The 14,033-nt window shown below is 48.1% G+C and overlaps 1 pseudogene across 1 annotated transcript in view; it reads right to left on the reverse strand.

The window, feature by feature from the left end:
• Positions 1-961: 961 nt before the first annotated feature.
• LOC309832998 (solute carrier family 28 member 3-like) overlaps positions 962-14,033 on the reverse strand; it is a 63,855-nt pseudogene continuing 50,783 nt past the window's right edge. Inside the window, exons 2-4 of the transcript in view lie at positions 7,528-7,610; positions 2,072-3,055; positions 962-1,944 (exon numbers count right to left, since the gene is read on the reverse strand). The product of the transcript in view is annotated as a solute carrier family 28 member 3-like (transcript). The remainder of the gene's footprint in view (positions 1,945-2,071; positions 3,056-7,527; positions 7,611-14,033) is intronic.

Consider the following 14,033-nt stretch of genomic DNA (forward strand, 5'->3'; position numbering starts at 1 on the left):
ATCGGAGCTCTGTGTACAGATGGTGCCCGACTTACGATGATTCGATTTATGATTTTTTTTAAGATTTATTTATTATTTATTTATTTTATTTTATCATTTTTGGCTGCGTGGGATCTTCATTGAGGCATATGCGGGATCTTTCCTTGTGGCACGCCGGGCTCTTCCTTGTGGCGCGCAGGCTTCTCTCTAGTTGTGGTGTGCAGGCTCCAGAGCGGGTGGGCTCTGTAGTTTGCAGCACGCGGGCTCTCTAGTTGAGGCGCGCAAGCTCCGTAGTTGTGGAGCACGGGCTTAGTTGCCCCGTGGCACGTGGGATCTTAGTTCCCTGACCAGGAATTGAACCCGCGTCCCCTGCATTGTAAGGTGGATTCTTTACCACTGGACCACCAGGGAAGTCCCCGATTTATGATTTTTTAAAAAAGTAACTAGAAATATCCTAGTATATTGTACTTCGGAGATAAAGAGTCCTTTGGGCATTTAGATCCCTACTTCATCATCAACACCATCACCACACACACACACACACACACACACACACACACACACAAATCAACTATTTACACATGGATTAAAAAAAATTACTCTTGTGCATGAACAAAAATGAAAACACAAATAAATTAAGGTATTCCAAAACCTTTTTCACATTCTTTCTTTTGTATGAATCCCCCTTTATTCCAGTCATTAGTGTTTGTGTTTTCTCATAAAACCTAGTCTTTATGCTATTGAGAGCATTGGTGATGAGCACTTCATTAAGAAGCACCTCAGCATTGTCTCTAGAATTTCCTTCTGAGACAGAAAACATTTCTGGGACTGGAGACTGAAGTGTTCATCCTGTTTTCCTTCTTTCCAATTAAAGCTGATTCCATGACAGAAGTATCAATCTGTGGAAATAGCATTTTTTTTCCTCCCCAAAGCAGAAAATTCAGCACCTGTACTTAGAGTTCTGTTGGAGAAGTGGCTGAACTCAAAATTTATTAGGAACCCAACTGCAGTTTAGTGTTGGTGGATTCAACAAATTGCAGCAGTCCTTCAAATACAGGCTATGGTTTCCTTCTGGGATGACCTCACCAGGACCCTTGGCAACAGTACTGCTCAGTAGACTCTGGCAGCAAGATACTACATTGGTTGTGTTTCTAACTGAGCTGGAGTTGAAGGCATTCTCCAAAACATGATGGTGGTTGATGTCTACAGAAGTGCTGGTAAGCGCTATGGATGTGAGTCCGCCCGCCTATCACTATGCCTAGGGAACCGAAATTGGCAAAGCCACAGAGAGCATCAGTGGCAATTGTCTCAGCACTAATCGACATATATTGCTGCACACCATCCACAAATTGGGTCCACCCTCTTGCCTTAAATGGATCAATTTTGAGAGTTTCTGATAAGCCACAAATTTATTGAAGAATGTCTTATATAACCTATGAGTTTGGCAACCATAAAGCTGTCTTGCCAGTCCACTCCCATCATGAAGGAAAAGGGCATGAAGATGTAGGAGCATATTACTTCAAAACTCAGTTGTGGGTAGTCAAACATGTTTCCAAACCAGGAAGGGGCTGAATTCACAAAAGACAACAGGGCCAGAAAGGCAATCAAATTCACAGCGATGTTTGCCACCAGGGAAATCGATGAGGATGCTCCCTGAGGGTTATTTTAGGTGTTTCTTTCTCAGGTCAAGAAAGTTTAGAAATAGCCAATGCTGCAGGTGTGGACATAACTGAAGCAGTTAACAGGTGAGAGGATGAAACCCCAAAAGAAATAAATGCACCTAAGACACTTCCAGCAATGGTAGAGAACCCAGTGGGCATGATTGTGTGGAGTTCGGACTTGGTGACGTATGGTAAATGTGGTTGGACCAGCAGTGGAGACTCTGTCCAACAAATCTATTGCCAGAAGGAACTACAGATTCAACGGGAGATGTTCCCATAGTCACTAGCATTACCCATCCATCCTCTCAAACAAACATGGTTGATGGTCCCAATTTGTAGTGGTCCTTCCCACCAGAGACTGTGGTGCCCTCCTCAGAATGGGGACTTCCTGTTGCATCCTCTCTCCTTCCTTCCTGCTTCGATGTGGACACGGGAATGCTTTTTAATGATCCACTGCATCAGTCCGAGGTAGTGCAACATGGACATCACAGTGCTGAAGAAACCCACGATGGGCGGGACCTTAAATGCAAAAAAGTGGTCTTTATAGTTCTCACCAAAGACAAATGTGGAGCCAGCATCAGTGTACTCCAGGAACGTCAGAACTTGTCTCCGTAACCAGTCAAAAGCCATAAATCCAGTTTCCGTCCTTAGTATCAAAAGCCCAAAAAGAAACTGTAACCCAATACCCCAGAAGACAGGCCTCCAGTAAACTTTGGTTGGGTGCTTGGAAAATAGAAATGTCAGGATAAGGTACATTAGGAGTCCACCGAAGGACAACAGCTGCTGTTGGCCCAAGCTGGTGGTGTCAAAGACCAGCCAGAAAAGAACTCCCAGGATCAGGCAGGCCCAAATCACCCACTTCAGCCAGAACCAATGGCTGTCCAGAAGCCTTTAGCCAGGAGACGGGAACTGAGCGATTTGAGACTCATATCTGGCCATGAAGTGATCCCAGATCACACAGAAGATGGCAACCACCGTGATCACGAAAAGAGGAAGGGCTCTGCGAAAGTTCAGCACACAGGCCGCAATCACCAGAGCCAGGTAACTTGCTATTAAAATGCCCCAGATGATATACTTAAGGGTTGTTTTGTGTCCCCTACAAAACTCATAAACTGTACCATACTTCCTTTCCAGGCACCTTTTGACGTGTCTCTCGACCGTCCTCCTCATCTTCAGCCTTTCTTGGAGAATCCTGCTCAGTGGTGACTCGCTCTTCCCCGTTTGCCCTTTTCTTGTTCTCTTTTGCACAACTCTACTCCTTAGTGAGTTGTCATTTCCTGATGTGTTCTGGTTTTCAAAGCAGTCTTCATCACTCTGAAAGCCGGTGTCGCTGCAGCCCTCGGCTGTGAGGGCTACCATCCTCTGCAGCTCCACAGAATTTTTGCTGCTTGTTGAATTCTCTTCAAATGTCTGGGCTGGAGATCCCCTGTACCTCACTAATCCTTCTCATTATCCTCATTCCTTCTGGCCCATTTTTACTCTGGGAGGAAGACTCCTGTGCATGGGAACCGCAGATGGTCTCTGGTGCCTCTTCCCTGGTGTGTTGGATGGAGGGCCAGACGCCAGGTTCATTCCCCAGCTCACCTAGGAGAATCTGATTTATGACTTTTTGACTTTTTTTTTTTTTTTTCCGGTACATGGGCCTCTCACTGCTGCGGCCTCTCCCGCTGTGGAGCACAGGCTCCGGACGCGCAGGCTCAGCGGCCATGGCTCACGGGCCCAGCCGCTCCGTGGCATGTGGGATCTTCCCGGACCGGGGCACGAACCCGTGTCCCCTGCATCGGCAGGCGGACTCTCAACCACTGCGCCACCAGGGAAGCCCTGACTTTATTTTTTGGTGGTGCAAAACTGATAAGCATTCAGTAGAAACCTACTTTGAATTCTGAATTTTAATCTTTCCCCAGGCTGGTGATATGCAGTATGATAGTCAGTCTCTCAATACCCTCGGGATGCTGGGCAGAGGCAACTCCCAGTCGGCTATACAATCATCAGGGTAAACAACCGATACACTTACAACCATTCTGTACCCACACAACCATTCTGTTTTTCACTTTCAGTACAGTATTCAATAAATCACATGAGATATTCAACACTTTACTATGAAACAGGCTTCATGTTAGATGATTTTGCCCAACTGTAGGCTAATGTGAGTGTTTTGAGCATGTTTAATGTAGGTTAGGCTAAGCTATGATGTTCAGTAGGTCAGGTGTATTAAATGCATTTTTTACTCACAATGCTGTCAATTTACAATGGGTTTATTGGGATGGAACCCCATTATAAGTGGAGAAAGGTCTGTAGTGGCTATCTCTAAGGAGATTGAATGGCCCCTGATGGCAGCCTGTGACATGTCTGCCAGCCTGTTTCCTACAGGCCACACCCCAAACCCAGTGTTAGTGTTTCCTCCTAATCACAGCATGAACAGGTAACAAGAACAGGTAACAAGAACAGGAAAGCAATGAGATCTCTGAACACCTGATCAAGGAAAACTTCCTGGAGGAAGAAGAGCCTAGAGAATGAGTAGAAGTTGAGGCAACAAAGGATAGTGATTCCTAGTGCAGACTGGACCCAGGTGTCTCGGATCTTCACTAGCTGTGCCTCACTTTTTTCAACTGTGAAATGGGGCAGTTAGTGTTTCTCTCATAGCATTTTGTGAGAGTTCAATAAGTTTACACATGTAAAGGGCTTAGAGCTGAGCCTGGCACATAGGAAGGAGTCCATAAATGTCAGCTGTTACTATCTGACTAGGAGAGGATGGGGAGGTCATCAGAGCTAGGAGATGCAGCTGGGCAGTTGTGCTGTATATCAAAAATAATTGCTAAAGGGCCTTGACTCCCAGACCTATGAGTTTAATGGGGATGCTGGTGGTGAGGAGCATGAGATGGGGGTGTTCCAAATCAGACCTCAAATCCACGCTCATATACATGCCCACACCCACCAGGCACCCACAGACACAGGGGCACTAGACCCCATGCCTATGCACTGCGCCCGTGCACAGACACACCCACACACCCACACACACTCCTGGACACAGACCCACACGCGTGCTTCCTCCTCCTTCCCCAACCCCTCTCAGAAATAAAAGTGCTCCCAGCCCGGGGTGGGGGGTGGTTTGCACACCGCCGCAGACCCCCGAGCCTCTCCCAGCCCCAGCGCCGGACAGCTAGAAATGTGTCTGCTCTGCCGTCTCCAGGCCTGAAGGCTTCTAGCCACACCGTATCCTTCCCAGCTCCTCTTCCCAAACCCCTAGTCTCAGGGGCGGTCGATCTTCTACTTGCTCCATTCTTTTTTATCTCCAGTAGATTTGAGAAGAGATTCAACTGGTTGTGGGACTGGCCGGCGGGAGGAGGGAGGTGGCTCAGGGAAAAGGGGAATCATCATACTGAGGTCAGGGCCGGGGGAGGGGCCAGGTCCCCCAAGGACCTGTATGTACACCCTCCCACCCCCCCACCCCCCACCGGGGATGAAAGAGGGCTCGGGCCGTGGGATGGGAGCAGTCCGAGGGGGTCGGTGCTTGGGGGGTCGTGAGCTTGCCCCATAATGGGGCGCAAGGCGGAGCTCTAGTGCTCCGTGCTGGGGAGGAAGGAGAGGGCAGGAGCCGGCGTTCAGCTGGTGTCCAGCGGTCCCCGGGCGGGGCTCGTCCCCCGAAAGGCACGGACAAAGGGGCGGCCTCCCCGGACCCCTGCGCCGCCTGGAGCCGAGGGCTCAGCACAAAGCTGGGGGCGGGTGGAGCCGAGCCCGCCCCACGCGCCGGCGCTCACGGGACTGTTGATCCGCACGATTGCGAGCGACGTTTCCTGCGCCTAATCCCAACAAGCATGAAAACGGCTCCAGCGGGCCCGCCAGCAGGCCCTTTGTCCCGGCCCCTCGCGGGACAGCTGCAGCCGGGATCCCGCCCCCCTTTTGTGTCTCCACCCCCGCGCCCCTCTCCGCCCTCCCCAACTCAGCTGCCCGGATGGCCGCAAGCCTCCCAGGTCTCTCGCCTCGGGCACTTGGGCCGCACAAAGAGGGGCAGTACCCCTAATCTGGGGGCGGGGGAAGATTAACCCCAGGGTCTGCAGGGAGAGGTGGGACTGTGGAGGGAAGAGAGAGAGAGAGGGCTGAGGGGTGCGCCTTCTGCGAATGTAGGGCTGTGCGAGTGATGTGGGCCTGCAAGTGAGAGCATAGATGTGGGACTGGAACCGTAGGTCGACACGTGTGAGCGGGTGCAAGTTAGCGGACTGGAGGGGACCCGGGTTGATTACTCAAGCTTCTTGGACTCCTCTGGCCAGCCCCCAACATTCAGTGTTCAGACAGCTCTCAGGGCAAGAAACTCCCTAGACCTTGATGCTCCCTGGGCTCCCTGGGACCTCCTGTCTCTACTCCTCCTGGGATCTCCTCCACTCTGTGCCTTGGCCCCTGCCCATCCTCTGGACTCCAGCAGGGTCTCTGCCTCCAACTGCCCAATGGACAGCTCCCCTCGGATGACCCACAGCACCTCAAACCTCCCATGTCCCAAACTGAGCTCATCTCGTCACCCACAAATCTGCTCACCCCACTCAGTCACCTGGGGTGTAAGCCTTGGTCCTCCTAGTCACTCCTCACACCCGTCACCAGGTCCTATCCCTTCCGCCTCCGAACGCTTCTCTAGCCCATGCCTTCCTGTCCACTCCAGCTTCCCCATCTTGGTTCAGGCCACTGTCATCTCTCACCCAGAAAACTGGAAGGGCTCCTAGCCTGGCTCCCTCCCTTCCATTCACCACACTGCTCTGGAGTGGGCTTCCATAAGACTCCTCCAACTTCAGACCTTTCCAAGGCTCTCCAATTGCTTCGTTTGGTTCGCAAGGCCTTCTCTGACTGCTTCCTACATCCTCACTGGCCTGATCTTTCCCCAGGGTCTGTTGTTCTCAAGTTACTGTCTAGTCCACAAAGACCTTTCTCAAGAGCCTTCATGGAGATTTTTTCTCATGAAATCTCTGAGTAGCCTTGTTCCTCACAGAACCATCCTTCAGAACCCCAAGGTCAGGGAACTACAGGGCAGTGGGAAGCCAGATCCTCCAGAGACAGTGCATGCTGGCTCAGCCTTGCCCACACTATGCCTGCCACACGCAGGACAGCAGGACTCCTCCCCAGCTGATGTGGTCCTGCCCTTCCTTGGGCTTCCTCAGGCCACCGTGGCTACAGAGGCCACTGCAGGTGCGTGAATCCTCAGGGCTGCTGGACACGCTTGTCTCTGTCCCAGATCTCTCGGGATGGACCACATCCCCAGGGAGCTCAGAACCCCACAGTCTGCAAACGTGTCTGTGTCACACTGTTCCTGTCACCACTGTCACCAGACACCTCCTCCCAGGAACCTGCTTCCAAGATGCTCTCAAGCCCCCATCTTAGTCAGAGAGGAAATTCCTATATTCAACAAATATTTATTACTGTCTACCATGTTCCAGCCCCTCTGGTAGGCAGTGGTGATTCAGATGAATCAGACACAGTCCCAGCCCACTGGAACTTCACAGTCAATTCCTGGAGACCCAGACTCAGGTAATAAGAGTACAGTGTGATAAGTGCTAATACAAATCTGTCCATGGTGCTGTGGAAGCACTTTCTAAAACATGTTCTAATAGGTGGGAAGTAAAAGATTTCCAAGTTCAAAGGGAATGATCAGGAAAGCGTTCACAAGGAATTCCCTGGCAGTCCAGTGGTTAGGTCTCTGCGCTTTCACTGTTGAAGGCACAGGTTCAATCCCTGTTCGGGGAACTAAGATACTAAGATCTGGCAAGCCACTCGGGGGAGGCCAAAAGAAAGGAAAAGAAAAAAAAAAGGAAAGCGTTCACAGAGGAGCTGGTGTGGAGGATGTGACCTGGAGGATGAGTAAAAGTAGGTAACCAACCTCCTAGGAAAAGTGAAGAGGACTTACCCTGGGGACCCAGGAACCAGGAGCCTCCAAGAGTTCGGAAGCAGGGCACTGTCCAAGAGACAGAGGAGTCTCTAAGCCGGCAACTGCAATGAGGAGCGAGGCTTTACCTGTACAACTGTTATGAATGCTTGCTCTCATGAGGTTGGCCTGAGACATCACATCACTTCCTGGGATGCTGGGCAGTATAATAAACTCAGTAAAGTATCCCACTTGTCTGGGAGCCACACAAGCCTCTGTCTTCAGGTACATTCAGAACCTTCAGAGCTTGGGAGTGTATGGGGTAGTAATGGGTACAGACTGGGAACCCCAGAAGCCAGTCCTCTGAAGAAAGGGCTTCTGCACCAGGCCACTGGGCTTCATTATGGGAACCAACAATACTCCCGCAAAAGACCGTCCCTGCTTAATATCAACTAAACTTGGTTCTGCAGGACCCCAACAACATAGGCTCAGTCCAGAACACGCAGGTGTACACAGATGTATATGTCTGTGTCCAAACCCCTGTGAAGAAGTTCAAAGCTTCTTTTATCTGGTGGGTCTGGTGGGTTTCAATGCCATACTCCCCCTCCCCCAATTTTATTCCTACTTGCATCCGTGTGTTATTCCTATCCCTGTGACCAGCTCATCCTCTCCCCATTCTCAATACCATCTTTCCCAACTCACTTCTCTGTTTCAGCCCAAACCATCATCCTAACAACAACAGCAATAAGAGAAAGAAGAAGGAGGAGGAGAAGGCAGAGGGAGTAGGAGAAGAGTATTTTCTTAGAGTGCTAACTCTGTGTCAGGACAGGCACTGTTCTTGGTGCTTTACCTGTGTTAACTCATCTAATCCCTAGGAGAAAGATACTATTATCATCTGCATTTTGCAGATGAAGAAATTGAGGGCCAGGGGTGTTGAGCAACTTGCTTAAATTCACATAGCTGGTAGGAGGCAGAGCCAGGATTCAAACCCAGGCAATCTGGCTGCAGAATCAGTGTTCTCACCACCTCAACTCCACGTTGCCCCACAACCACTCCCTACTTGCCTTTATAACCATCTTCATATTCTCCTACCCTATCGCCATCCCAATCTCATTCCCTTTAGCATCCTGTCCTACACATATTATCCCATCCCACTTAATCCATGCCCAGTTTCATACCCATTCCTCACCCCCCCCACCCAACCTTCGACTCTTCCCCATTCCTATTCCCTTCCTCTTCCTTGTACCCCTTTAGAAAACTGGCTTTGGAGTCTGTTTTCAAGTTCACTAGGCTTTGAACAAGAGATACATTCACTTAAATTTTCGGAGCCTTAGTTTTTTCACCTGTTTGAAAGGGGTAAGAAAGCAAGTACCATCTACTTCACAGGATTGCTGTGAGTATTAAATAATGCTCTTGAAATTGCTTTGTAAATTGCAAAATATTTTACAGCCCAATGTGTTGTTGTTGTTTTGTTAATTTGCCTTGATATTATTTTTTACCCCGTCTAGAAGCAAGTGTTTTAATTTCAGTAATTGACCATTTGTTTTCTAAACAGTGAAATTGTTATGCTGTTTTGAAACTAATTTTAATGGAGGCTACTGAAATGGTAATCTTTATTGTTTGTGATTATTAATAATTTAAGAAAAAGAAAAGTAAATGTTGCTTGTATTAACAAGGTTGGGATTACTTTCCACGGGAGGTCCTAAAAATGGAACGGTTGTGAATGAGGGTGCTCTAGGACAGAATGGGAAAGAGCTGAGATGGGAATGGGGAATGGAAAAGAGGATGGAGAATTGGAAGGGAACAAGGTAGAGATAAAGAGCAGTGAAGGGATACAGGTGAGAAAAGGATGACCAAGCTGTATCAAGCCTTCCTATGTGCCATGTCACCCTATTTTATTATCCTATTTTATAGGTGAGTAAACCAAAGTTTCTTTAGGTAGGTTCCATTTCTGGCAGGACAGACACAGTACTCTCTCTTCTCACATTTCCCCTCAAATGCCTACTAGAAAGAAACAAGGTTTCAGACTCCTTGCCTGAGAAACAGGCTCATCTGTACCCAGAAAGGGTTCTCTTTCTGGGTAACCCACCAGGGAGCGGGAGCGTCCCCATGACCCACCTGGGACTAAGTTCAATGGAACGGAGCAAGAGATGGGAAGTTGCCATTGGGATGGAAAGGGGAGGGAGACATGGTAGCAGGCGTCTGCTTCATGCTGCAGCTTTACAGTTAATGCTCCAGATGCCTGTTTCCTCCTTCTTTGGGAAAATGGAGGGAAGGGAAGGTGCTATCTCTTCCGCTTCCTGTGCCTAGAGTACCTGAAATCCTCATACGGCTTCCCCGGACTTACAAAACGCCTCACCCCTGAATTCCTTCCTACCCCCAAAACTCACCCAGATAGGAGCAGAATCTTCTAGGTTGATTTCCTGACCTCTCTTCCCCTAACTTGTCTCAGGTGCAATCACCACCTTGATCTCCATAATGAAACTCCTTTTATATGAGACACTCAGATACTCCCCTAATTATTACTGAGATCTTCTAGTTTGTGTGTGTGCATTTGTGCATGCCCGTGTGCATTTTGGGAATGGGGAGTCTGAATGGCTACATCACGCCTAATGAACTTCACCCAGAGAAGGTTAATTACACTCAGAAGTCCGTTACTAAATTAGCAGCCTATGGCTCTGCTCCGCATTGTGATAATATCCCATTATATGTGATCAGAGTTTTATAGTTGATAGAACCTTTCCCTCTATTTCCCCATTGCTTTCTCAAGACTACATTGGGAGGTAAGCAATGGTGTGCCTTTTTAGAAGAGGAAACAGGCAGTCACAGATGCTAAGTGTCTTGCACAAAGTTGAACAGCTTGCAATGGAGCAAGGACCCTACTCCTTCAACTAAACACTCAACTGCCCAGGTCTCACCCAGGTCTGCCTTGAATCCCACGGCAACAATGTGGCAGGACTTAAAGGAAAGGGTTGCTCAGGTGTGCAGGGAGAGTTACTGGCTCAGTGGGAGTGCCTTGGCATTTGGATAATTCTTTGAGTGGGACTGTCCTAGGCAGGGTCCCAGTTTAGCACCCCTGTCCCCTAGACATGAGATACCAATAGGACTGCCTACACACTTGAGACGAACAAAACACCTCCCTCATATTTTTAAAGCCCCCTATAGGGGTGGTATCCCTCCCACTTCTCTCTCCTAACCACTTAGAACCACAGGGCTATGGTCTCAGCTTTGGACACTGGCCCCCTTTCTATTGTCCACCCCCTACCATCCTTCTTTTCTCCCAGGGCAGTTCACCTCCCTCTTGAACTCTATCAGCTAGAAAACGTCAAGAGTTATTGAGGCTTGAGCCCCATGGCTCTGAGGCTTAAGGAGGCTGTTCCTTTAAGGAGGCTGGTTCCCAGGACTAACGGAGGTAAGGGGGTGGGGGTGGGAGGGACAGTGACGGGCGGGGCGGGGCGGTTTATAGAGAGAGAAGGGAAAGGACCCCACCCCCGCCCCCTGCAGGCCTCACCTAATCGCCACACTCTGCTTTATTGCCCGCCTATCGCTGCGTACTTTTAAATAAAATATGCAAAGATTTCCCTCTCAAATTATCTCCCCAGGCAAACTAGCTCAACTCCAGCTTGTTAATGGAAAAAATGCAAATAAGGCTTCCCACATCTCTCCCTCAGCCCCAAGGCCCTGGACAGCTAATGCGATTCCTTCTTTTTGGGAATTTCTGTTTCCATTGAAACCAATTTTTAGGGGGATGGGGGACTTTTCCCAGGTGCCATCCAAAGGGAGAGCCTTAAAAGGGAGGGAACAGGGGCTTCCCTGGCGGCGCAGTGGTTGAGAGGCCGCCTGCCGATGCAGGGGACACGGGTTCGTGCCCGATCCGGGAAGATCCCACATGCCGCAGAACGGCTAGGCCCATGAGCCATGGCCGCTGAGCCTGCGCGTCCCGAGCCCGTGCTCCGCAACGGGAAAGGCCACAACAGTGAGAGGCCCGCGTACCGCAAAAAAAAAAAAAAAAAAAAAAAGGGAGGGAACAGCTCAGGTAGAAGTTTGAGGGAATCACTGTGTTAGGGGTTTGCGTCCTTCTGAGCCTCATTTTCCTCATCTGAGATCTCAATTAGTCCTTCCCTAAGCGGCAGTGAGGCTGAACCGAGGGAAAGGCACGGGGCTGGCGCAGAGTAGGTGCACCTTTCCAGTCTAAACCTGCTGTGGTAGGAGGATACAGAGATGGAGAAAACAGACATGGCTTCTGCCCTCATGAAGCTCACAGCCTAGCAGGAAAAAGCCCCCAGACCGTTTAAAAGTTGAAAAGCAATTAGAAGACACCTAAACCAAGCAATCAAAATCAATGTCATCATAGTGAAATAAAATGGACATCCACCCCCTAACATGGACACAATCTCCTAGGCAGCACAACTGCCAAAGATGCAGAATCTGAGGAATGAAGAACCAGAAGGGAAACCACAGGACAGACCTAAATTCAAGGTCAGGCTCAGCTGGCAGGGGCTCTTCAGAATATCAATGTCATGAAAGAAGAATGATCTGTTCCAGATTAAATGGGCTAAAGAGACAAGACAACTAAACCTGCAATGCATGATTCTGGATCAGATTGAAAAAAGGACAATGTCTGTGAAGCACAGCATTGGGACGATTTGGCAAAATGTGAATATGGATTGCATTATACATATTTTTTTTAACATGAATTAACCATTTATTTATTTAAAATTTTGGCAACGCGTGAGGCATGCTAGAACCCAATTCCCCATCAGGGATCAAACCCGTGCCTCCTGCAGTGGAAGAGCAGAGTCTTAACCACTGGACCACCAGGGAAGTCCCTGTATTATACATATTTTATTGTATCTACTTAAGTTTCCTGAATATGGTCATCATATTATGGTTACATAGAAGAGTCTCCTTGTTTGGGGGAAATCTATATGGAAATGGATAGGGGTAAAATCTCATATTTGCAACTTAATCTCAGATGGTTCAGCGAACAAATGTAGCAAAATATTAACAATGGGTGAATTAGGTGAGAAATTTAGGTTTGTTCATTGAATTATTCTTGCAACTTTTCTGTAGGTTTGAAAATTTTCAAAATAAAACGTTGAAAAAAGAAAAAAATATAATTGGCTTTTTAAAAGCATGATAATGATATTGTAACTATGATTTTTTTAAAGTCCTTATCTTTTCGAGACACTGGCTAAATAAAACATTTTCAGATGAAATTAAATGATCTGTATTATTTGCTTAACAATAATATAGGAGGAGGGAGGTTGTTGGGAGTTCAGGTGAAACCTGATTGGTGTGAGCTAATAATTGAAGTTGTGTGGTGAAAACGTTCTCTTTGTTTTCTTATATTTGAATTTTCTATAATTAAAAGTATTGTTTTTAAGAAAAGCAATTACAAGAAATGTGGTGAGTGTTAGAAGGGAAGTATGGGTCTAGCAGGGGAACACAGTCCAGTCTGAGGGGTTTGGAGCAGGCTTTCTAGAAGAGAGGAGCGTTTGAGCAGAGACTCAGAGTGAGCAGGGCCAAAGCGGGGTTGAGTAGGGGTGAGGTAAGGAAGAGCTCTCTAGGCCAATGGTCCAAAAGGTACAAGAGTGAGATGCAGTGTGGTGGAGTGTGCAGGACCCCAAGTGAGGCAGAAAGGAGAAGGCAGGTGGAGAGTAGAGGCCAGGTGGGGAGTTGAGATGGAGCTAATGAGGACCTTGCAGTCCAGCTAAGGGCTTGGGTGTTTTATCCCAAGGGCAATAGAGAGCTTTAAGCAGGGAAGTGACAGGATCAGATTTGCATTTGAGAAAGACCACCCCGGTGCTTTTTGGGCTAATAGGAAGGTACCAGGCTGGGGACTGTTGGAAACTCCTGTCCTGAGAGTTGCACCTGAATCGCTTCCCTCTCCCGAGGCTTCCTGACCTTCCCTTTCCAACTAAGGGACAGAGCTTGGGTGCCAAATTTCAAACCTGGGACCAACGCATCCTTAAAGCCCTGTTGGTTGTCATCCTATCTCCAATTCCCATTACCTTCACCATCATAGGGAAGCTGTATGGCTGACGGTTAAGAGTTCAGACTCTGGGGCCAGGCTGCCTGGATTCAAATTCTACTTCGGTCCCTTTCTAGCTGATGACCTTGGACAAATTTCTTCACCTCAACTTCCTCATGTATAAAGTGGGGATGATAATAATACTACTTACGTCACAGGGAAGTTGTGAGGATTAAATGCATTGATATATACCCAGTGCTTAGAACAGTGACTGACCTGTAATAAGGTCTCAATAAATCTACTCTGAAATAGGTGAGGGAGATTAAGGGGCACAAACTTCCAGTCACAAAATAAATGACTCATGAGTGTGAACTGTACAGTGTAGGGAATGTAGTCAATAATTATGTGATATCTTCGTATGGTTACAGATGGTAACTAGACTTATCATGGTGATCATTTTGAAATGTACAGAAATACTGAATCACTATATTGCACACCAGGAACCAACATAGTGTAGGTCAATTATACTTTAAAAACAAGCTAACTAACTAATAGAAAGAGATCAGATTTGTGG

This window comes from Grampus griseus (genome assembly GCF_964374135.1).
Source record: "Grampus griseus genome assembly, chromosome: 1".
Taxonomy (NCBI): domain Eukaryota; kingdom Metazoa; phylum Chordata; class Mammalia; order Artiodactyla; family Delphinidae; genus Grampus; species Grampus griseus.